The following is a 22,384-nucleotide window of genomic DNA, read 5'->3' as shown; positions in this document are numbered from 1 at the left end:
TCAAGGGTTCTAGGGTAGTAAGAAGAGGGAACAGGATAATATCCATGACCTCTTTACCCACATTTCTCCAAGATTGCCAGGGAAAGAGAAATCAGTGGCCAATCCAATTGCAACTGCTGGTCTACAACTTTTGGGAATAGAGAAACGAGCCTTCTCTATTAATTGCCCTGACATGGAACCCATTCTTCTCCCATGGCCTCATCCTTTCTCTTTTCCCCTTGAGCACAGTATAACAACCTGGAGCAAAAACTGATTTGAAGGGTCCCAGAAAAGAGGTCATCCTACCATCTTAACATGCCTGCCCCCCCCCCAACACACACACAGAGTACCTTTTGCCTCTAAAAGCTAAAGCCTCCACTATTTAAGTCCTCAAATCAATTATCAGTAGTCTTAGAGATCATCCACAGCCTCTCAGCACTCACATCTGTCTACCAGTTGCTTCAAACTCACAGGGTAGATATTGTGGGTTCTCTACTTGCTCTGTACCGCTGAAGTCAAGTGACTATCACAATAAAGTGAGTCACATGAATTTTTGTATTTTCCAGTGCATATAAAAATTATATTAGTCTATTAAGTGTGCAGTGGTGTTGTTGAAAAACTTTATACACTTTAATTTAAAATGTTTTATTACCAAAAAATGCTATCATCTTAGTCTTCAGCAAGTCCTCTATTTGCTGGTGGAAGGTCTTGCCTCAGTGTTGATGGCTGCTGACTGGTCAGGGTGGTGGTTGCCAAAGATTGGTGTGGCTATGGGTAATTTCTTAAAATAAGACAACTATGAAAGTTTTGGCCTAGAGTGACTTTTCCTTTCACTTGAACACTTAGACGCTATTGTAGGGTTATTAACTGGCCTAACTTCAACATTGTGTTTCAGGTAATCCTGAGGCTTAAGGAGAGGGAGAGAGACACAGAATGGATGGTCAGTGGAGCAGTCAGGACACACATTTATCAGTTAAGTTCGCCATTTTGTAGGTGCAGTGGCAGCCCAAAACAATACAATAGTGATATCAAAGATCATTCACTGATTACAGATCACTATAAAAGATGTAATAATGAGAAAGTTTGAAATATTGTGAGAATTACCAAAATGTGACACAGAGACACGAGGTGAGCACATGCTGTTGGAAAAATGGCTCTGATAGACTTGCTAGTTGCAGGGTTGCCATAAACCTTCAATTTGTAAAAAACAAAACAAAACAAAAAAAACAGTTGCAGTGTCTGCAAAACATGATAAAATGCCCACATGGTATTTTAAGGTTTTGCAAAGTGCTGTACATTTGTTAACTCATTTCATCCTCCTCACAACAACCCTGGAGGTGTTGTTTTGTTATTCAGCCGCTTTTCAGTTGTCTGACTATTTGTGACCCTATTTGGGGTTTTCTTGGCAAAGATACTGGAGTAGTTTGCCATTTCCTTCTCTAGCTCATTATCCAGATGAGGAAACAGGCAAAATGGGGGTTAAGTGACTTGCCCAGGGTTAACACAGCCAGTGTCAAAGTCTGGATTTGAGCTCAGGCCCTCCTGGCTCCAAGCCTGGCACTCTATCCACTGTGCTACCTGGGAAAATGAGGTTCAGAGAGGTTAAGTGAATTCCTCAGGGGCACACAGCTATTAAATGTCAGGGCAAAATTTGAGCTGAGAGCTAACCTGTCTATACGCTGTCTCCAATCCATTCCTACACCACTCATTTGCATCCTCCCAGCATGTATGGGAAAGAGGAGGGTTCAGGGGCGGAGCTTCAGGGGTGACCCCGCCCCAGCAAGGGACCTTCTGGTGGGCACATGCGCACTGGGGTTGGGATGGTCAGCATCTAGGTCTTGGCCCTTCTAGGGAGCTTCTGTGGGTGAGGGAGCATCCACTTCCGGTACTAGATCCCCTGTCCCTCCCTTTCACCTTCTCCTCCTCTCTTCCTGTGTTCTTGGGGTCTGCCCCTCCCCCTATGCAGCGCCCTACCTGGAGTGAGGGTGAGTTCAGTGTTGGGCGCTGTGAGCGTTATGGAAGAGTGGGTGCCCGCCACAGAACCGCGCCCCTTCAGGACCCCAGATCCAAGAAGCCCTGGTGGAATGTGGGAAAAGGGCAGGGTTGGGGGACCACGGGCGCTCAGAGCCCACCCTGATCTGCAGCCCCTACTTTGCAGCGGGGAAGAAGGGTCTGGTCAGACCCTGGGAGAGCGGTGTCCTCAAGGGGGGGGGGAGTGGAAGGGGTGTCCGTGACCTTCCAGAGGCTGCCCTAGACCGGAGCCCCAAGAACTGGTTCTTCGCCCGTGTGTCTGTGGGCCATTAATTCCTTACCATCTTCAAGCCTCGGGGTCCTCCTTTGTAAAAGGAGAGAACAGCTAGATTACCCATATTACAGGGTGCTTATAAGACTCGGATGGGATAATGTGTCTAAAAGTAAAGTATCCCATATTGAGCCCACCTTATTACTCTTATTCATCACAAATGACTTTTGTATTTTAACACCCAGCCCGGGTACCTTGATCAGCATTCTCTCTGTCTCTGTCTCTATCTCTCATTTGTTTCTTTTCGTTTTTTTTTCCTTTTTGTTTCTTTATCTATGGCTTATTCTTTTTTCTCAGGTCCCTCTGGTATCTAATGACACTCTGGGAGATACCAAGTAAGCAAATAAATAAGAACAAACAAGCCATATACAGGATAAATAGGAAATAATTAAGAGAGGAAGGGCATTAGAATGAAGAGGGTTTGGGAAAATCTTCCTGTAGAAGGTGAGGTTCTAGTTGGGATTTAAAGGAAGTCAAGGAAGGCAGTAGATGAGGCAGTAGAAGGCAGAGATGAGGAAGGAGAACATTTTAAGCATGAGGGACCAGAGAAAATGCCATATCAGCTCCGGGCTGGATTGGGCAAGTCACTTAACTGATCATCAAACAAGCAAGGAGACCTGTGTTTCTTTTCTCTAGATTGAAGAGTACATGGGAGAAAGTTCAAGAATTCTAGAAAAGTGTGTGCAGATGTGTGTGGGGGGATATGGTGCTATGTTATGAATGGCTTTGAATGTCAAGCAGGATTTTTTTTTGGAGGAGGAGGAAGGCAGGGCAGTTGGGGTTAAGTGACTTGCCCAAGGTCATATAGCTAGTTTTTTGTGTTAAGTGTCTGAGGTCGGATTTGTTTTCAGGTCCTCCTGACTCCAGAGCTGGTGCTCTATTCACTGCGCCACCTAGCCACCCCTACCAAACAGGATTTTCTGTATGAATCTGGAGGAATAGGGAGCCCCTGGGGTCTATTGAATAGGGGAATGATATAGTCTGACCTGTACTTTAGGAAAATCGCTTTGGTAGCTGTATGGAGGATAGACTAGTGGAGAGAGGCTTGAGGCAGAGAGACCCACCAGGCCTGCATGGTGGTGGTAGCAGTGTCAGAAGAGAGAAAGAAGCATGTTTAAGAGATATTACAAAAGTGAAATTGACAGACCTCAGCAACAGATTGGATATGGGGAAAGGGGGAGTTATGGAGTTGAGGTGAACATTTATGTTGTGAGCCTGACAGACTGGGAGTATGCTGTTCGCTCTGCAGTAATAGGGAAGGGAGGAGGGTTTAGGGGACAAGATAATGACTTTGGTTTTGGACACATTGAATTTAAGATGTCTACTGGACATCCAGTTCAAGATGTTGGAGATTCAAGATTAGAAGTCAGTGGAGATAGGTAGATTTGAGAATCATTAACATTGCAATGGTAATTAAGTCCATTGTTACTGATGAACTCACGAAATGAAGTAGTATAGAGGAAGAAGAGGAGAGGATCCAGAACAGAACCCCGTGGGACTCCTAAGGGTTAGAGGGTATCATCTGTTTGAGGATCTAGCCAAGAAGACCAAGAAAAAACAGTCAGATATGTAGGAAGAGAACCAGGCGAGACTAGTGACCTGAAAATCTAGAGAAGAGAATATTAAGGAAGAGTGATGAACAGTGTCAGAGACTTTAAAGAGTTTGAGGAGGGGGGGAGGGGGGTGGCTAGGTGGCGAAGTGAATAGAGCACTGGCCCTGGAGTCAGGAGGACCTGAGTTCAAATCCAGCCTCAGACACTTAACACAAAAAACTAATTGTGTGACCTTGGGCAAGTCACCTAACCCCAATTTCCCTAAATCTAGCAGATAGCTAGTTGGGTGTGAGAACAGGGTTATTCTTTCAGTGAGCTCCTATTGGGTAGAGAAATCTCTTCAAGTCTCCCAGAAGTATTCAGTAGGGTTAGGTTCAGACAGCCAAGAAAGGGAGACTTAAGTCATCTTTTCTCTACTCTTGGGGGGCAGGGCATGAGGAGTCTACAATAAGTGCTAGGTCTCAAAGATTCTTAGCTCCCTACTAAACCCCTATCATTACTTTCTCCTTAATAGTTCCTTCCTAGCATCTCCTCAAAACCCATCTCTGTTAAACTCTATCTTGTCTTCCTCACTTTCTGTTCCTCTGTATCTTTGTTTATCCCTATCTGTTCCCTTCTTATTCCTCTGATCAAGCTTCTCACTCATATCAATTGACTATGCTCATTTTGTTTCTTTTTGTGGGTCCAATTCGGTCACTTCCTTAAGCAACCTTTATCCCCCTTTTCATTCTCTTACCAGGTTTTGAATACAGATTTTCAGATTATGGACAAGGCCCATAGACATTAATTTTAATGATCTTGTGCCTGTTATTGTGTTTACTGTCTCCTACCACAGGAAACAAGTGATATTTTTTGTTTACTGTTTTAGATTCTGTGATAAGGAGTAAGAACAAGCAGTCGTATGGGGAAATAAGATATTTTAGAAGATTCAGGAATCACAAGAAGGGACAGTGGATGTTCCTTAGGACTTGTTTTAAAGAACATTGGAAAATAAAAGTTGTCTGGGACCCTTCACAGCTGTGATTGAGAAAGTTCCTTCTTAAGAGAGACTTTCAGGCCTCACAATCATGACCCACAAGAAAACCCTCAAAGGAAAAAAAGGCCATGAATTTAATGAATTTGGGAAAAACATTAGTTTGAACTCAAACTTTGCCACACACCAGGCCAGAGGCAGAGCCCATAAATGTAACATCTGTGAGAAAAGCTTCAAATATAATTCTGACCTTATTCAGCACCAGAAAATTCATACTGGAGAAAAACCTTAAATATGTGATAAATGTGGGAAAAGCTTTGGTCGGAGCTCACAGCTTATTGGACATCAGAGAACTCATACTGGAGAGAAACCTTATAAATGTAGTCAGTGTTTGAAAGAATTTAGTAGGAGCTCAAATCTTATTCAACATCAGAAAACTCACTCTGGAGAAAAGCCTTATGAATGCAATGATTGTGGTAAAGGCTTTATTCACAGCTCACAACTTATACAACATCAAAGAATCCATACTGGAGAGAAACCATATGGGTGTAAAGAATGTGGGAAAGGTTGTAATTCCAGTTCAAACCTTATTCAGCATCAGAGAATCCATACTGGAGAGAAACCCTATAGATGCAATGAATGTGGTAAAGCCTTCAGTCAGAGTTCACACCTAATTCTTCATCAGAGGATTCACACTGGAGAAAAGCCTTATGAATGTAATGAATGTGGGAAATGTTTTAGCTGTAGCTCACATCTTGCTCAACACCAGAGAATTCATACTGGAGAGAAACCATACAGATGTAATGAATGTGGTAAAGCCTTCTGTCTGAACTCACAGCTTATTCAACATCAGAGAACTCATGCTATAGGAGAGAAACCTTATAAATGTGGTGAATGTGGGAAAAACTTCAGTCAGAGCTCACATCTTACTCACCATCAGAGAATCCATACAGGAGAGAAACTCTATGGATGTGTTGAATGTGGGAAGGCCTTTACTCGAAGTTCAAACCTTATTGGACGTCAGACATCACATACTGGTGAGAAACCCTACAAGTGTCAGAATTGTGGCAAAGTCTTTATTCAGAACTCACAACTTAATAAACATCAAAGAATTCACATTAGAGACTTTGCTAGAGAGAAAAACATATAAATGAAATCAGTATGGTGGTACTTTCATTTGAGGCTTATCCTATATTCAATATAAGGAATTTCATATAAGAGAAATATTTTTAACTCATAAGTGTGGGAAACTTTTTAACATTAGATCAATAAAACTTTATTTAGTATCAGAGTTTTTATTCCAGAGAAGGTAATAAATGTTCCTTCCTTCCTTCCTTCGTTCCTTCGTTCCTTCCTTCCTTCCTTCCTTCCTTCCTTCCTTCCTTCCTTCCTTCCTTCCTTCCTTCCTTCCTTCCCTCCTTTCTTTTTACTCCTTTTCTTCCTTCCTTTCTCCTTTCTTCCCTTTCTTCCCTAGTGATGTTTTGGTTAGTTTGGTAATTGAGATAATTGCTTTTTGGTGGTAATGACTACTGAGGATTAGGAAGTGGTAATTGAGCAGGTCATGGTGTATTTCTTGGCTTCTCAATAAAATTCTGCTTGGGGAAGTATTCACATGACAACACTAGTCTCAGTGTCTATATGATCATCCTTCATAGTCTTGCTCCTGTAACTTGGGTCTTGTACTCATAATTTGAAAATATCAGAGGAAATATATATTGGTCATACTATATTTTTCTTGTAGCCAAGTCAACAAAGTTGATTTTAAGAGGTGCAGTAGACTTTTCTTTTTATTTGATTTTTTTTTTAGCTTTCTAGGGAAAACATGCATTTTAAAGTACCTATAAAAAACATAAGTTTAGGAAGCTTTGTGAACTTGGCAGTTTTTTTAGAATGTTGAAATACATATCACCCCCATTGTAATATGCATAAACAGCTAAGTAGAAAGCAATACATTAAATTAAAATATTTTATAGTTAAAAATTCTCATAGCTTTTGAAAGATAATTTTATTAAATAATTTTTTGCTACAGCAAAATAAGGTAATTTAATTATTGTGACAGCTTTCATAATTGATTGTCTTATTCTGCTCATCTCTTGTAAGTATTTGGGTGGACAAAATGTTTAAAAATAATCTGGAGCACATTTCTTTGTGTTTTGATCACAGTGAGAAATATGGAAAATAAGTTTCTGTGACCTCAGTTCTACTTTTATATTTGTATAATCAGACAAATCTTAAAAGGTAATACTTCTAAAGAAAAAAATTTTGTAGACAAAACAATATTCACAATGTGAGGAGTGTTCATTTTTGATGCTTTTAGGGAATTGAGTGCTAAATCAATGTATTACATGTAAAAAACTGTAGCATACTTGAATATACAGTACATTCTCAGATAATTAATCATTTTAATGGCCACTACAGATACCATGAATGGCTAGGTGGCAAAGTGGATAGAATGCTGATCCTGGAACCAGGAAGACTCTTCTTCCTGAATTCAAATTTAGCCTCAGACACTTACTAGCTTGTGACTCTGGGAAGTTACTTAATACTGTTTCCCTCAGTTTCCTCATCTATTTAAAAAAAAAAAAAAGAACTGGAGAAGGAAATGATAAACCTCTCCAGTATCTCTGCCACAAAAACCCTAAATGGGGTCTTGAGGAGTTGCACATGACTGAACAGCAACAGCAGATATCATGGAGTTGAGTCAAAGCTTTGTGCTTCTGTGCACATTTTAAGAAAGTATTTAGTCAATGCATGAGGATTTCACCCCTCTCTAAATGGATATTCAGTATTCTTACATACAATAATGTGGTGATATTATTCTAGACTTGAAGTCCAGAAGATGTGGGTTCAGATCTTACGTCTGACACCTATTAGCTGTCTGGACATGGGCCAAAACACTAAGCCTTTCTGACCGTCAATTTCCTCATTTGTTAATGAGAATAATAATCACATGCTACTTACCTGATAGGATTGTTGTGTAGAAAGTGCCTTGAAGGACTTTGGACATGTGAGCTATTATTGTAAAGGCACAAGTAATTGGGAGCCATTAAAGGTTTTTTTGTTTTTGTTTTGTGGGAGGAGGGAAAGGGATGGGCTAGGGTGATGAATTAGGAAGATGATTCTGATAATGTGTATAAGGTATATTGTATTCCCAAAGACCAACCTACAGACTTTTTTTTAGCAACTAAGAGAGGAATGCTGGAATAGGGAGCCCCCAAGGGTTCCTGTCAAACTTGGAAATGTGGAATGAAGATTTACCAAGATGTGGGAAGAGAAGAGACACTGAGGACACCCCAGAAAGGGAAGCAGCTGCCAAGTAGGAATTGGCAACTGGAACTTCAGCCAAAGTCAAAGAGGGAAGATTGTAAGGGAAAGTTCAAGTAATCATTCCCCTCCACCTAAACACAATGAAGTCCTTTGGACTAGACCAATGTATAAGGCAGAGTTAAATTCTGGATGGCAACATAGAGAGGATTAATGTGCTAATGTTATGGGTGTTAAGAGAGCTAGTCAGCCACATCAGTGACCTTCGTCACAGTCATTTCCCATCATTCTCAGACTTTATTCATTTGGAGGAGGGCCTGATGCTAGTGATTATTAGACTGACTTAGTTTTAGGGAAGCCAGGCTCAAGATATTGGGACAAAGTTACGGAAAGGGGGTGGGGGAGCTATTGCATGGCAGTAGTCTTAGGGTTTTGCCTCCCCTCTCAACAATGAAAAACTAAAATTGTCTCAGATTTTCTTCTGCAGGAAAGGGTTTTGTCCCACATACTTGAATCAGAAGTAATGGGGACTGGAGCTAAGAACTTTTCTGTTGGCATGTTGTGGGAATGAGCTGTGAAATGTTTCAAATAGCTCAGATTATAGATGCAAAATGATTTCAGAATCTTTGCCATTCCATACTGGAAAGTTATGCTCAACTATGTCCTTGTGGACTTAGGAAGGCTTATTACATTGTAGGGATATGAGGAAAGCATAAAGATCTCGAGTAAGGTAATGGCCATTTAAGTCAACAGAAAGAGATAGAGATGAAAGACATTTAGGAGGGAGAATCAACAAACTTGATGTTTACTTGCATTTCGGAATTGGGAGAGAAAGAATAGGCAAAAATGCCCAAAGATCATGGTATAGACAAATGGGAAGATAATCACATAAGCATCCTATTATTACTGAGGCCTATTGATTCCACTACCAGGCGTTCTCTTGCCTCAACTCTTCTCTCAATTCCCACTGCCACTACTCTCAAACAGGCCATCATTATCATCAGCTTGGGGTCTTACAATAGCATCTCACTGGACTTCCTGATTTTATAAACTATCAGAATAATATTTCTTATTCTAGATTTTGTCATATTAGTCCTTTTCTCAAGAACCTTAAAGTTCCCTGTTTCCTGTAGGATAAAGTCTGCATTCCTTTACCTGGCATTCAAACCTTCAACAATGTGGCATAACCCTATCCTTCCAGTGTTATCTCATATTAGAGGCAAGTAGGCAGTCCAGTGGATAAAGCTCTGAACCTGGAGTTAGATAGACCCAAGCTTAAAACTGACCTCAGGCACTAGCTTTGTGACGTTGGGCAAGTCACTTAGCCTCTGCATTAGTTTCCTCATCTGTAATGAGGATAATAATAGCACTTACCTCTCAGGGTTGTTGTAAGGATCAAATAAAATAATATTTGCAAAATGCATTGCAAGCCTTAAATGCAATATAAGTGCTAGCTACTATTATATTACTTCTTTCCATATACTCTAGCCAAACTGTCCTATGTCCTCGCCAAATTTCCTCTTAAATTTATCACATACTCTGCCACCCAGTAGGGAGTCAAAGGATCTGGATTCAGGTCTGGCCTCTGCTGCTTCCTACTTTGGGTGAATCACTTAATTTCTCTGAGCTTCAGTTTCTTTATCTGTAAAGTGAAGGGGTTGGATTAGATGATCTTAAGCTCGCTTTCAGTCTTCAAGTGTTGAACTCCAGGTACAATGTTCTCCCTGCATTGGTCTGCCTTCATATTATCTCTGTTGTATCTTTGTATTAAATTTACTTTGTTTTTGTTAAGTATGTTTTCTATGCAGTAGTGGCAAGAGCCCTGGATTTGCAGTTTGAAGAATTGGGTTTGAATTCTGACGTTTTTACTTACTAGACCTTGGGCTAGTTCATCACCTTCTGTGGTCCTCCATTCCCTCATCTGTAAAATGAAGGGGTTGGCCAAGGTGGTTAGTTCTTTCCTTTCTAGCACTAACATCTTGTGTTCTGTGTTCCGCTTCTGTAGTCTGGGAAACCAGCCATGATCTACTAGAAAGGGTCAGACAACTTGGTTTCTAGTTCCAGTAGATGTACCATTTTCTGGACTGGAAGTTACTGGCAGCCAGGAGAACTGTTGGGACCTAAAAGGGAGACCCTTTTATATGCACTTTAAATCACACATTTCTGAACTTTTAATTTTTGTCTCTTCTCCCCTAGGAAATAATTCAGTACTTCAGAATATCCATGGTTTAATCTGTGTGATTTCTTCTACTGCCAATACAGATTGCATCCCCTGCCCACAAAGCTTTAGAAGATGGTCTTTCTGAGTTGCTGTGGCCAAAAAGTTAATTAGTTGGTGGGTGACCAACCCTCTGGTGATGAGATACTCTTCACTTCGAAAGACATAATTTCTTAGTCGAATGGGTGACTGAGCCTTGAGCTAGGGGGTAGAGGTCTTGGAAGCTTAGTGGAGGAAGTGGGAGCAAGAGTGGATCACAGAATCACCCAATATGAGCTGGAATGAACCTCAGAGGGCATCTAGCTCAACCTATATCCAAGCAAGTCTCTTCTAGTACTTCTATGACAAAAGAGGTCATCTAGCCTGTGACTGGGGACCTGTATAATAGGGAAGCCACTGTCTTCCAAGGCACCCTACAACTCTTGGACAACTTTAGGTAGCAGCATGATAGAATATTAGTCAATAGCCAATTAGTCAACAGAATATTAGATTTGAAGTCAGAAGACCAGGACTTAAGGTGATCAACTCAGCTGAAAGTGCTCCCACCTTCATCAGATTTTCTTAGTCTGGATCTCGTCTATCACAACTCTCCCTTGTATCATCATCATCATTATAGGCAGAGGCAACAGCAGCATTTATAAAGTGCCTACTATGTGCAAAGCAGTGCGCTAAGAGCGTTACAAATATCTCATCTCATTCTTACTGTGAGGTGGATGCTGTGATTATTACCATTTTACAGTGAGGAAACTGGGGCAAGCAGTGGTTAAGTGGCTTGCCCAGGGTCACACAGCTAGTCAGTATTTTTGTGCATATTGTCGTTTTCCTGTTAGATTGTAAGTACCACAAAGGGATGGACTGTCATTTTTCTTCTTTGTATTCCAAGTAGCATAGGGCCAAGAAGACAGAGGGCAGGCGATTTATGTTTGAATCATGCAGACCTGGGTGGGATGAGGTAGCCATTTAGGCCCCGCCCCTGAAGGCGGGGCTTCGACCTCAGTGCTGTTTCCCCACCCCCCAGGTCTGCCTCCTCCTGTCAGGGCTGTCAAGGCAACCATAGAGACCGATGGCGAGTCCTCCGAGCGGCCTAGAGCGGCCTCGGAGTCTCCCTGGACCTTGGAGCCTCTTCTAGGCAACTTTGCCCTAGAGGGTTCGCCGGTAACCGAGGTGAGTCCAGGGTAGGGAACCGGCCCAGGAGGGACGTGAAAGGCTCGGGATCCCTTCAGCATCTTCACTGTGTGAATGGAGAAACTGAGGCTCAGGGGAAGGAAGGAAGGGCCTTTGCCCAAGCCCCCCTCCCTTTCATTTTCTGCCGCGCCCCCGCCGACCTGACCCTTCGGCAGAATTTTCGTCAGAAGTTGTTGCAGCAAGCACCCCAGTGTCCCCAGGGTGCCTGCTCACACAGGTTCTTGGATCTGCTTTGTTAAAGGAAAGCAACTCAAAATGGGTTAACAAGCTTACTTTAATCAGTCAGACATATATCGTTTACCTTGTTCAGGAGAAAAGGTCAGCACCCTGAACCTCAAAGTATACAGGCATAATTATCAAGACAGAAACATCAAGTAGACAGATTTCCAAACTGTCCAACCATTACATCCATACCCAGTCAACATCTGGGTTTTTCAAAGCCGGGGGACTCTCAACAACGGCTTCCCAGAATTCAGATCAAATCACAATTACTTCTCAAAGTGAGTCCCAAAACAAAGCTACACATCAGGGCTTATATAGCCTTCTCCTGGCTCAGAGAATGTAACAACCTCATTGACTCACTGGCCAATCAAGAAGTATCTACTGAAAAACAAGCCTCCCACCCCAGGCTTCAGGTGCACATTAGCCTAGGGGCAGGGAAGATCTTCAAAATTTACATTCTTATTACATAAGTCTGAACGTGGGAGACTCCCAGCCTGAGCCCCGATGGGGAGTATTCAAGCAAAGTCCGGGTGAACCCTCCTCCCTGCACCCACCCCCCTGGGGAGACCCTAGGATAGGGGCATGTCCTGCATGGAGGGGGAGGGTGGAATCAGTGACATCTAGGAGGTTTTGGGGGGCTGGGATCTCCAAGCAAGGCCATGAGGGGAGTCGCGGGGTGGGAAGAGCCAGGACCGAGACCCAGGAGACCCAGGTTCTAGCGCCTGCCCGGCGTAAACTGAGAATGGGGCGTTGGGCAAGTCCCTCCCCCTCCCTTGGGAGCTGAGCCTGGGCGGGGGGGTCTGTGTCCTGGTCCTCCTGGAGCTCTCTTACCCTGTGCACTGGGGAAGGACTCAGGAGGGGCTGGGGAGTTCCCCTTCTGCTTTCCTTAGGGAGATTTGGCTGCCACGGCCTCACAGTATGTCCTGGAACGGTCTGTTGCCTGGTTAAGTGCAGAGGTTTCAGAGAGGATCTCTGCCTGCAGAGTCAACGGGAGGTATTAAAGACTGAGGGCGTCCGACTAGGATGTAAGGACTGTAGGGAGGGAGGAGCAGCCCTCAATAAGGTCAAAAGCAGGCTCTGCAGGGAAGGGTGCTCCTGGGGAGGATGCGGAGTTGACTTAATGGGCTAGTGTGTCCTTCTCTCGGCATTTCTGTCTGCTTAGCTTCCCCAGATACCTGTGAGCTTTTTTAGAATGGGAATTAATCTTTCTTTCCTACACCAGTATCCTTGTATGCCTCAGACACAGTCCCATACTTCTTAGGGACCCAGGACTCAGGGACTGATAATGATTTGTTGATTGGTGTAGCATAGGAAGAAGAGGATGTACTACAGGTCCCTTAAGTATTCTGTGTGAGGGGGAGGCCCATGAGAAGTAAAGGGGGAATTTCAGGCAAGGACAGGTCTCATTTATGGATCTTTTGTCTTCATTCATCTCTGAAAGGTACCTTCTGTTTCTAAGGGAGCCCAGGAAATCAGGAGAAGGTAGCAGTGCCCAAAATGAAGATATCCAAGTCTCAGGTGAGCTGTCCTTTTAGAGATCCCATCCCTGCTGCTGTGTATGACCTGGCTTTCCCTTAATTTGAATTGATCTTGTCCAGTAAACCTTTGGATTTCAAGGAGTAACACTGGTGAGGCTGACAAAACCTTTTCTTTGAGTACAATTACAAGAATCCATGCAATTAATCTGTTTACGTAGAGCACTGTGCTAGGTATTGGGGCATTACAAAATTTAGACAAGACACCATACCTACCTGTACTCAGCATTTATAGACCATTTGAGGTTTTATACATACCTAGATTTAACAATAATACAAAATAATACATCAACCTATTAGATGGTCTTGGGTCATAGAAGAGCTCAGAAAGCATTTTGAGTTATAGGGATTTAGTCATTCTGTCCTTCTTTTCCTTTGTGCATGAACTGGAAATGGAATAAGTCTTTGGGTCACATCACCAGATGTAGCCAGAGCTATTTCTGCCAGCAATCCCTATCTTCTAGATTCTCTCCTTTCCTTGTGTATTCTCCCTTCAAGCAAGGGCAATTATAGATGATCACAGATGGAAGGAATCTTAGTGATCAGTCTGATCCCTCTTTTTCAGATGAGAAAACTCAGGCCTAGAGAGGGCATAATAGAACCTGGGTCTGGTGTTTTGGTGCAGGAGGTACATGTTGTTTCAGGGGGCTGTGACATTTGAAGATGTGGCTGTACTTTACCAGGAATGAATGGAAGCATCTGGATTCCAACACAGGACTCTACAGGGATGTAATACTGGAGAATTCTGGGAACATGGTCACTCTGGGTAAGGACTGTTTCCCTACTGACTCAAATCTGCTTCCCTAGGTCTTTTATGTGCTTTGTGGGTTAAAAACTCTAAGAATATTGAATTTAGTTCAATTGTGCATCCAACAATTGAATAAATGATAGTGTATTAAAGCAAAAAAGTCAAGGGGTGATGAATATGAAGATTTTGAAGAAATATGAGAAGACCTAGATACAGAGTAAAGAAAATAGGACTGGGGCAGCTAGGTGGTGCAGTGAATAGAGCACTGGCCCTGGAGTCAGGAGGACCTGAGTTCAAATCTGGCCTCAGACACAACACAAAAACTAGCTGTATAACCTTGGGCAAGTCACTTCACCCCAATCGCCCTACATTCTCCCCTCCAAAAAGCAAAAAAAAAAAAATTAAAAAAAAAAAACAGGACTGGCCGGCTGGGTGGCACAGTGAGTAAAGCATCGGCCCTGGAGTCAGGAGGACCCAAGTTCAGTTCTGGCCTCAGACACTTAACACTCACACAAAAAACTAGCTGTGTAACCTTGGGCAAGTTACTTAACCCCAATTGCCCTCCAAAAGGCAAAAACAAAACAAAAACAAAAACACAGGACCAAAAAAATTAATGTGTATACTGACTACAACTATGTAATAAATAAAATCAGTATGGAACAATAATATAACTTTAAGTTAAATACAGTGGCTATCATGGTAAAATTTAATGCATAAAGATGAAGTTTTTGCTTCTTTTAACTACTAGTCAATAAGTATATGGCTGTAGATACAATCATCTGCAGGCTTTTATATTATTTAGTTTGTATTTTCTTCTTGTTTTTGCTTTGTACTATGTTTCTATTGTTGTGTTGATCTTCTTAAATACATATGCTTGTTGTTAGATGTTCAGACACAATTTATCAATAAAAAGATTCAGTTTAATTTAAGAAGCCTGTATTAAACATACGTTACGTGCAGAGCACTGTGCTCCATGTAGGTACCAAGTTCAAATAAGACATTTATTTCCCTTCAAACCCATCCCTCCAAACTTCTCTCTTTCACTGCTAGTCTTCCACTTGTCCAGGTTAGCAACTTTGGAATCAACTTTGACTCCTCCCATTTCCTTAAACCTCCACGATCAATCAGTTGTCAGGTTTTGTCCATTCTATCTCTTGCATCCATCTCTTCTTCATATAACCTCTTTCCTTTATCAGGCCCTCAACATCTCTTGCCTGAATTATTGCGACAGTCTCCTAATTGCTCTCTCTACTTCCATTTACTCCTCTGCTTGCGAAGTTGCAGTATTCTCTGGGATAAGATATAAAATCCTTAGCCTAACACCCAAGACCCTCTACAGTATGCCTTCTATTCACCTTTCCAGGCTAATTTCATGATATAGTCCTTCATGTACATTGGATTCCAGTCACACTGACCTGCTGGCTGTCCCTAGGCATGCTATTCTGTCCCCACCTGCCTGCCGTTATATAAGTGGGCCCTTGAACCTGGAATGCAGTTTCTCCTTGATTCTACCTCAGAATTCCTAACTTCCTGCAGGAAGCAGCTCAGGGGCTACCCCCCACAAGAGTCTTGTTCTGATCCTCTCCAATTGTCTGTGCACTGTCTCATATGATATTGCTTTGTGTTATTTTTTTATGTTAAGTATTTGCTTACTTCCACATACACTGGGTTCTCTCATCAAAATGTAGGTTCCTTCACGGTGGGGACTTTTTTGTTTTCCAGTTTTGAGCCTTGCACATTCTGGACACATATAACTGTTTATTGAATTAAGTAAGACACAATTCCTGCTTTCATCAAGCTTATGCTATTGAAGTGTGATCCCAAGATCAGATCTTCCTCATTTCATGTAGGCTCAGCATCAGAACATTTTGGTTTCCTCTAGTCAGGTGATAGATCTGGTGGGACTAGATATGTACAGTTTCCTTTAATCTATTGACATCATCCCATCCCTTATCCTCTGAGTTTCCTGTTGGAGACACTGCCCTGGTCTATGTGAATTCTTCCAGGCTCACAGTCTCTTAGCAGTGAAGAACCAAATAAGTTTTTTCTGTTTTTGTGGAAAAATCTTCACCTTTTTTCCTACCCTTCCTACACAAGGGAATGAGATTCCTTCAGAAGATCCACAGTTTCCTCTTAGCCTTTTCCTATCCCCAGTGGGTCAAGAGACTGGTACTGAGTCTTGTGAATACTTTGAATTCCATTTCCTTTGTCATGTGCAGGATTTCCCATTTCTAAACCTGGCTTGATTTCCCAGTTAGAGCAAGAAGAAGAGCTATGGGCTGTAGATCTTCAGGGAGCTGAGGGGAGAGAGACCTTGAGAGGCCTTCAAGCAAGTGAGTGAGAGAAGATTAAGAGGTTGTGGTTGCCATTTAGACATTATAGGCCTAGGTTCAAAACCTTGGTATTATCCTTTTGTCCTCATTCTTCTTCACCCCACATTTCTATTCAGGTATCAAATTCTGTTGCATACCTTACCTTTTCTCTATTCACTAATATTTCTTGAATCTCTTACCTTCTGTTTACTTACACATCCTGGTTCAAGTTGTTATCACTTTTCATCTGGACCATAGCCTCCTAATTGGCCTTGCTACCTTAAGTGTCTCCCCTTTAATCCATTCTCCATATAGCTGTTAGTGATTTTCCTAAAGTACAAATCTGACCATGTTACTCTCCTACTAAATATACTCCAATGGTTCCCAATTCCTCTAAGATCAAATATAAACTCCTCTGGTTAACTTTTTAATTCCTTCAGAATCCGTCCCTAGCATACCTTTCCAACTTTATTGTACATCATTTTCCTCTCCACTGCTCTCTCCCCCTCCCCCTTAACTAGGTGGCACAATGTAAAGACTGCTGGGCCTGGAATCAAGAAGACCTGAACTGAAATGTGTTCTTAGATGTATGACCATGTATGACCCAACTGGCTGTTTCAGTTTTCTCCACTGAAAAGTGGGGATAATAATAACATCTGCCTCTCAGAGTTGTGAGGATTAAATGAGGTAGTGTTTGCAAAATGTTTAGCACAGAGCCTGGCACATAGTAGGCCTTTAATAAATCCTTCCTTCCCTCCCTTTTTTCCCCCTTCTTTTTTCCTCAAATTCTTTTTTTCTTTTTGAGGGAAGGCAGGGCAATTGGGGTTAAGTGATTTGCCCAAGGTCACATGGCTAGTTTTTTGTATTAAGTGTCAGAGGCCAGATTTGAACTCAGGTCCTCCTGACTCCAGGGCCGTTGCTCTATTCACTGTGCCACCTAGCCTCCCCTCTTCCTCAAATTCTAAAGTCTAGACATGCTGGCCTCCTTGTTGTTTTTCACACACGACACTACATCTCCAATTTCTGTATCTTCTCACTGACTGGCCTCCATGTCTGGAATGCACTCCCAACTTAGCTGTATGTTTTCAAATCTTTTTTTCCTTCAAAACCCTATTCAAGAATCACTTTTACATGTAGCCTTTTCTCATTATCTCCCAATTGCTAAAGCTCTTTCTCCAAGTACGAGTGAAGGCCTGTACTTGTATAGTTGTAGTAGGAAGAGAGAAGAGGGATAGATGGGGGATGTATTACCAAGACAGAATCAATAGGACTTGGTAACTTACTGGAAAATGAGACGTGAATGAGGGAGAGCCAAATTTCATCCCTTCCTGATAACCCCTTCTTACTTCTCAATCTAATCCAGTCCAATGTAATTGAGTAGACATTTATTAAGCGCCCATTATATCCATGACACTGTATTAAACATTGGGGTAAATAAAAATATCCTTGCCTTCAAGGGGATTACATTTATTAGAGTGATACAGTATGTTAGCATAAGCATTGATGTGATTATTCAAGGAAGAAGAGAATGCCTTCAACTAGGGAAATCAGGAATTATTCACTAAAGTAAGTGGCATATATGTGACTTGAGCCTTGAAAGAACCTAGGAGGTAGAGATGAGAAATGAGTGTGTTCTTGGCTTGTAGGACAACATGTGCAGAAGTATAGAGGGAGGAAATTGAATCAGTTCAGGGAACCAGAATGTAGACCACTTTCCCTGGAACATATAATACATGAAAAAGAAGAAGAATGTGAAATAAACCTAAAAAGCTGGGCTGCACATGCATTGCAAAGGGTTTTAAATGCCAGAGAAGCTTTTGTTTATTTTTAGAAGTGATAGAGGGCCACTAAATATTCAACAGGATGTTGACACAGTCAGATGGTGTGCTTTAGGAATATCATATGAGCAGCTTTTGTGAAATATGTGTTAGAGGGGGAAGAAACTGGAAGGTAGGAGTCCAATTGGAGGCTTTTGTAATAGTCTGGACAAGATATGAGAAGGTTGGGACCTAGGGTAGTGGTTCTGTGAGTGAAGAGAAGGGGATGAATTTGAGAGATGCTGTGGAAATAGAATTGACAACACTTGTAAGCCATTTGAATGTGGAAGATGAGGGAAAGGAAAGAGTCAGGAAATTGACTCTTGAGGGACTTGAAATTCAGGCAAAGGGGTTTGAATTTTATTTGGTAGGTAATAGGGAGCTTTTAAAGATTTCTCAGCAGAGAAAGGATATAATCTTCATGCTGAGGCTGTGAAATTGGGTAACTTGAAGGATGATAGTACTCTAAACAAAAACAGGAAAGTTTGGAGAATTAGTTTGTTTAGTGGGGCAAGATACTAAGTTACATTTTTGACATGGTGAGTTTGAAATGCTTCTAAATAATATTGGAGATATCTAACATGTGATGGGAGACCAGGAAGGAGATCAGGGCATACATATAGGTGTAGAAGTTATCTGCATAGAGATGATAAATGAACCCATGGGAAGTAGTGAAATCACTTAGAGAGGGTATAAAGAAAGAAAAGAAGAGGACCCACGACTAAATCTGATTTGGGTCATGTAACTCATTTCCAATGACATTTCTGCTTAATCTTACTATCTTTGCTCTGTTTCACTGATCAGACTTTTCACTTTTCTCAACTGACTCTTTTTGTGGGCCACCCCTCCCAGTATGTGATCTCCTGTTTACCTACTATTTTGCTTTCTCTTTTCTCCCAGTATCAAAAGTTTATTCTGTAACTGTTAAGCTACCTCTACCTTATAGACATCAATTTTATTGATAATTATTTTGTAACTTAGCACAGTTATTTTGTTTTCTTCCAACAAAAGTAACAGGTAACATTTGTATTTTGAATTTATTGTTTCAGATTCTGAAATCTGACCTGAAAATGAACAGTCAAATGAAAAAGGGAATTTTAGAAGTGTAGCCACATGGAATATTAGAAATATGCCTAAGGGCTATTCCTCCTGAATCTGGTTTTGGAAAAACATGTGAACCTGAGAGATTAAAAAGTCTTCAAGGAAATACCACAGAGGAAATTTTGAGACAGTTCCTTATCCAGGAGAGAAGTTTCAGTGAAGTCATGGTTACTCTTAAGAAAACTTTCAGAAGAAAATGCTCCCAAGAATTAAGTGAATTTGGGAAAAACTTTTTGCTAAACTCAAACCATGCTACTTGTCTAAGAAATACTATAAGACCAGGGACTTATAAATGTGAAATCTGTGGCAAAAGCTATATAACACAATTCAGTCATTGCTTTTAATCAAATAATTAGTACTGAGAGAATCTTGCCAAATGTAATGAATGTGGGAAAAATTTCAACCAGAGTTCAAACTTTAAGAGAGACCAAGAAAATCACACTGAAAAGAAAACCTTTAGTTGTGGTAAAGCCTTTATTCAGACCTCACAACTCAGTCAACATCAAGGAATTCATACTGGAAAGAAACCATTTAAATGTAATGAATGTGGAAAATTCTTCCATTTGAGTTCACAACTTCTTCAACATCAAAGAACTCACACTGGAGAGAAACCCTATGGGCGTGATGAATGTGGAAAAGCCTTCACTCAGAGTTCAAGCTTTATTCATCATCAGAGAATTTATACTGGAGAGAAACCCTACAGATGTCAGGAATGTGGAAAACCTTTTAGTATGAGCACACAACTTGTAATATACCAGAGAATTTACATTGGAGAGAGACCCTGTAAATGCAATGACTGTGGAAAAGCCTTTAGTCAAAGTTCAACCCTTTTCCAACATCAGATAATTCATGTTGGATTTAAGCCCTATGAATGTAATGAATGTGGGAAAGCCTTTAGCAGAAGCTCATACCTTATTGAACACCAGGGAACTCATATTGGGGAGAAGTCTTATCAGTGTAAAGAATATGAGACTGTCTTAGAGAAGGCAAACTTTATAAAACATTTTATATCTCACACTGGAAAGAAATTGCATAAATGTAATAAGTGTGGGAAAGCCTTCAGGTGGAGCTTATACCTTATTGTACATCAGAGAATTCATACTGGAGAAAAACCTTTCAAATGTAACAATTCTGGGAAAGCCTTCAGTCAGAGTTCAAGACTTGGTCAACATCAAAAATGTCATAGTAACCTCGTGAATTTAATGAATGTGGATAAGTTTGTAATTGCAATGAATATGTTAACTCTCAACCATTTCATTTTTGGGGAAAATTTTATCAACCTAATGAGTATATGATGAAAAACTTGAGGAATGTTGGAAAGATTTCATTAATTCACAGTTTAGGAAACTCATAGCAGAATGTGATCCTTGTATTCTTATATGTTGGTTTCCCATTAAAAGGCTTGCATGCTCTTTATTTATAGGGCCTTTATCTGTTTAGACTATTCTTATGCTTCAGTGTGATCTTACTGATATTTTCCCTCTTTGTACAGGTCACAACCCTTATCTTCTGGAGATTTTAAATTGTTGACTGGAACTATGATTTTATTAGTATAGTGAACAATTAACAAGGAAACTCTTTTCATCAGTCCAGACCAGCATTTTCTCTGCAATCTACAATCTATAGGAGAATTTACAACTACAGAGAGTTGTTTTTATATTAAGAAGTTGTGTCTTGTAGATCACAAATATGTCAGAGGTGGGACTTGAAGTTCTTTATAATTCCAAAATGAGGAGACTTTGTTATATTATACCTTGTCACCTTTGGTTTAGATTTTAAGATCATTGAAAGAGAATTTGTTGAAATAACATCTCTCTAGCCTACCATTTAGGTCCTTAATGAGCTTCCCCTTTTCTCACCCCCTCAAATTTCCCCCATTGCCTTTGCCAAGATAATTTGCTTTGCCATGCCCTATGGACAAGATTTTAATTCCAAACTCTTGTTTTTTTATCATCTGGTTAGTTTGTCATGTTGTTTAATTTGTGACTTTCCATGTCTTTTTCTCTCAGAGAATAACTCTGACCAAAGCCAAAAGCTCCCTACACAGAAAGCAGAATGCTTTAATTAAACTCCCATAAGTATCATGGGAAATAGAAATTATCAAAAACATATCCACAAAATGTTAAAAAAAAAACAAAATTCACAAAGTTGTATAAGGAACCAGAATTTTACTGGAAATTATTTTCTGCCCATAGTTTGCAGACTCCATTTTCTTCCATGAAAAAACCCAACCAACCAGTTGAAAAATTTTCTCTTCTTCAGCCCTAACATAATGAATAAGGTGCAGGAATTATAGTTGTGAAGACCTGGGTTCAAATCCTACCTCTGACACCAGCTGGATGATCACATGCAAGTCAGTTAACTTCTTTGAATCTTTTTTTATCTGCAAAATTATGGTAGTGCCAGTTATTAACAATAATTAATAATGCCAGATTATTAACAGTCATAAGGTTGTTGTGAGGTTCAAATATGATAATGTATTGAAGCACTTTGCAAACTTTAAAATGATATATAAATGGTAGTTATTATTTCAGGACGTAGAATAGTGACTTAAGCAATGACATTGACCAGGATCATATCTTAGTAAGTCAGTTTAGTTCTAGATCTCAATTAGTAAACATTTATTAAGTGCCTATTACGTGCTAGGCTCTGGGGACACTAAAATGAAATAGCCTTCCCTTCAGGGAGCTTACATGCGTTCAGGGTAACAGGCATTTAAAAGAGTATTTGCAAAATAAACAGAAGGTAGCTTCTTGAATCAGAGGGCATTAGTAGCCGGGAGAGAATCAGGCAAAGCTTCACATGGAAGGTGTTGCTTGAGCAGAGTTTTGAGGGAAACAAACTATTCTAGTACTGTTGGTAGGTTGGTGTCCTTCATTCTCAAAGAGGCCCAAGATGACATCACTATGCTAGAGTCATCTTTCAATGTGTCCAGCTGTGTCTGATCAGACCAATATGAGCTCAGAATGCTCTACCACAGGTCAGGCACAAATAGTTTATGTGAACTTTTGGGGTGGGTTCTCTAAACTTGTTGATCCTATGTTTCCTTTGAGCTGTTTCAACTCAGCTTTGCTCACAGAGCACAGCACCTTTTCTAATGAGGGTATACCACGCTGAGTGGTCCTGTGTCAGTGTCTCCCATGTCACGCAATTCCAAAGTTCTAGAGAGAGACCT

The 22,384-nt window shown here is 40.9% G+C and overlaps 1 long non-coding RNA gene and 1 pseudogene across 1 annotated transcript; both read left to right on the top strand.

Annotated features, from left to right (window-relative positions):
- Positions 1-1,805: 1,805 nt before the first annotated feature.
- LOC138167965 (zinc finger protein 665-like) lies at positions 1,806-21,316 on the top strand (annotated as a pseudogene).
- Positions 11,322-19,712, top strand: LOC138167967 (uncharacterized). The gene is made up of 4 exons (XR_011170006.1): positions 11,322-11,453; positions 13,138-13,214; positions 13,876-13,997; positions 19,158-19,712. It is a non-coding gene; the product is annotated as an uncharacterized lncRNA (long non-coding RNA).
- Positions 21,317-22,384: the final 1,068 nt, after the last annotated feature.

Source organism: Petaurus breviceps, unplaced genomic scaffold (assembly GCF_028583685.1).
Source record: "Petaurus breviceps papuanus isolate PSGF00001 unplaced genomic scaffold, PetGlider_PUasm1.0 339, whole genome shotgun sequence".
Taxonomy (NCBI): domain Eukaryota; kingdom Metazoa; phylum Chordata; class Mammalia; order Diprotodontia; family Petauridae; genus Petaurus; species Petaurus breviceps.
This window is presented reverse-complemented; position numbering and strand designations above follow the sequence as displayed.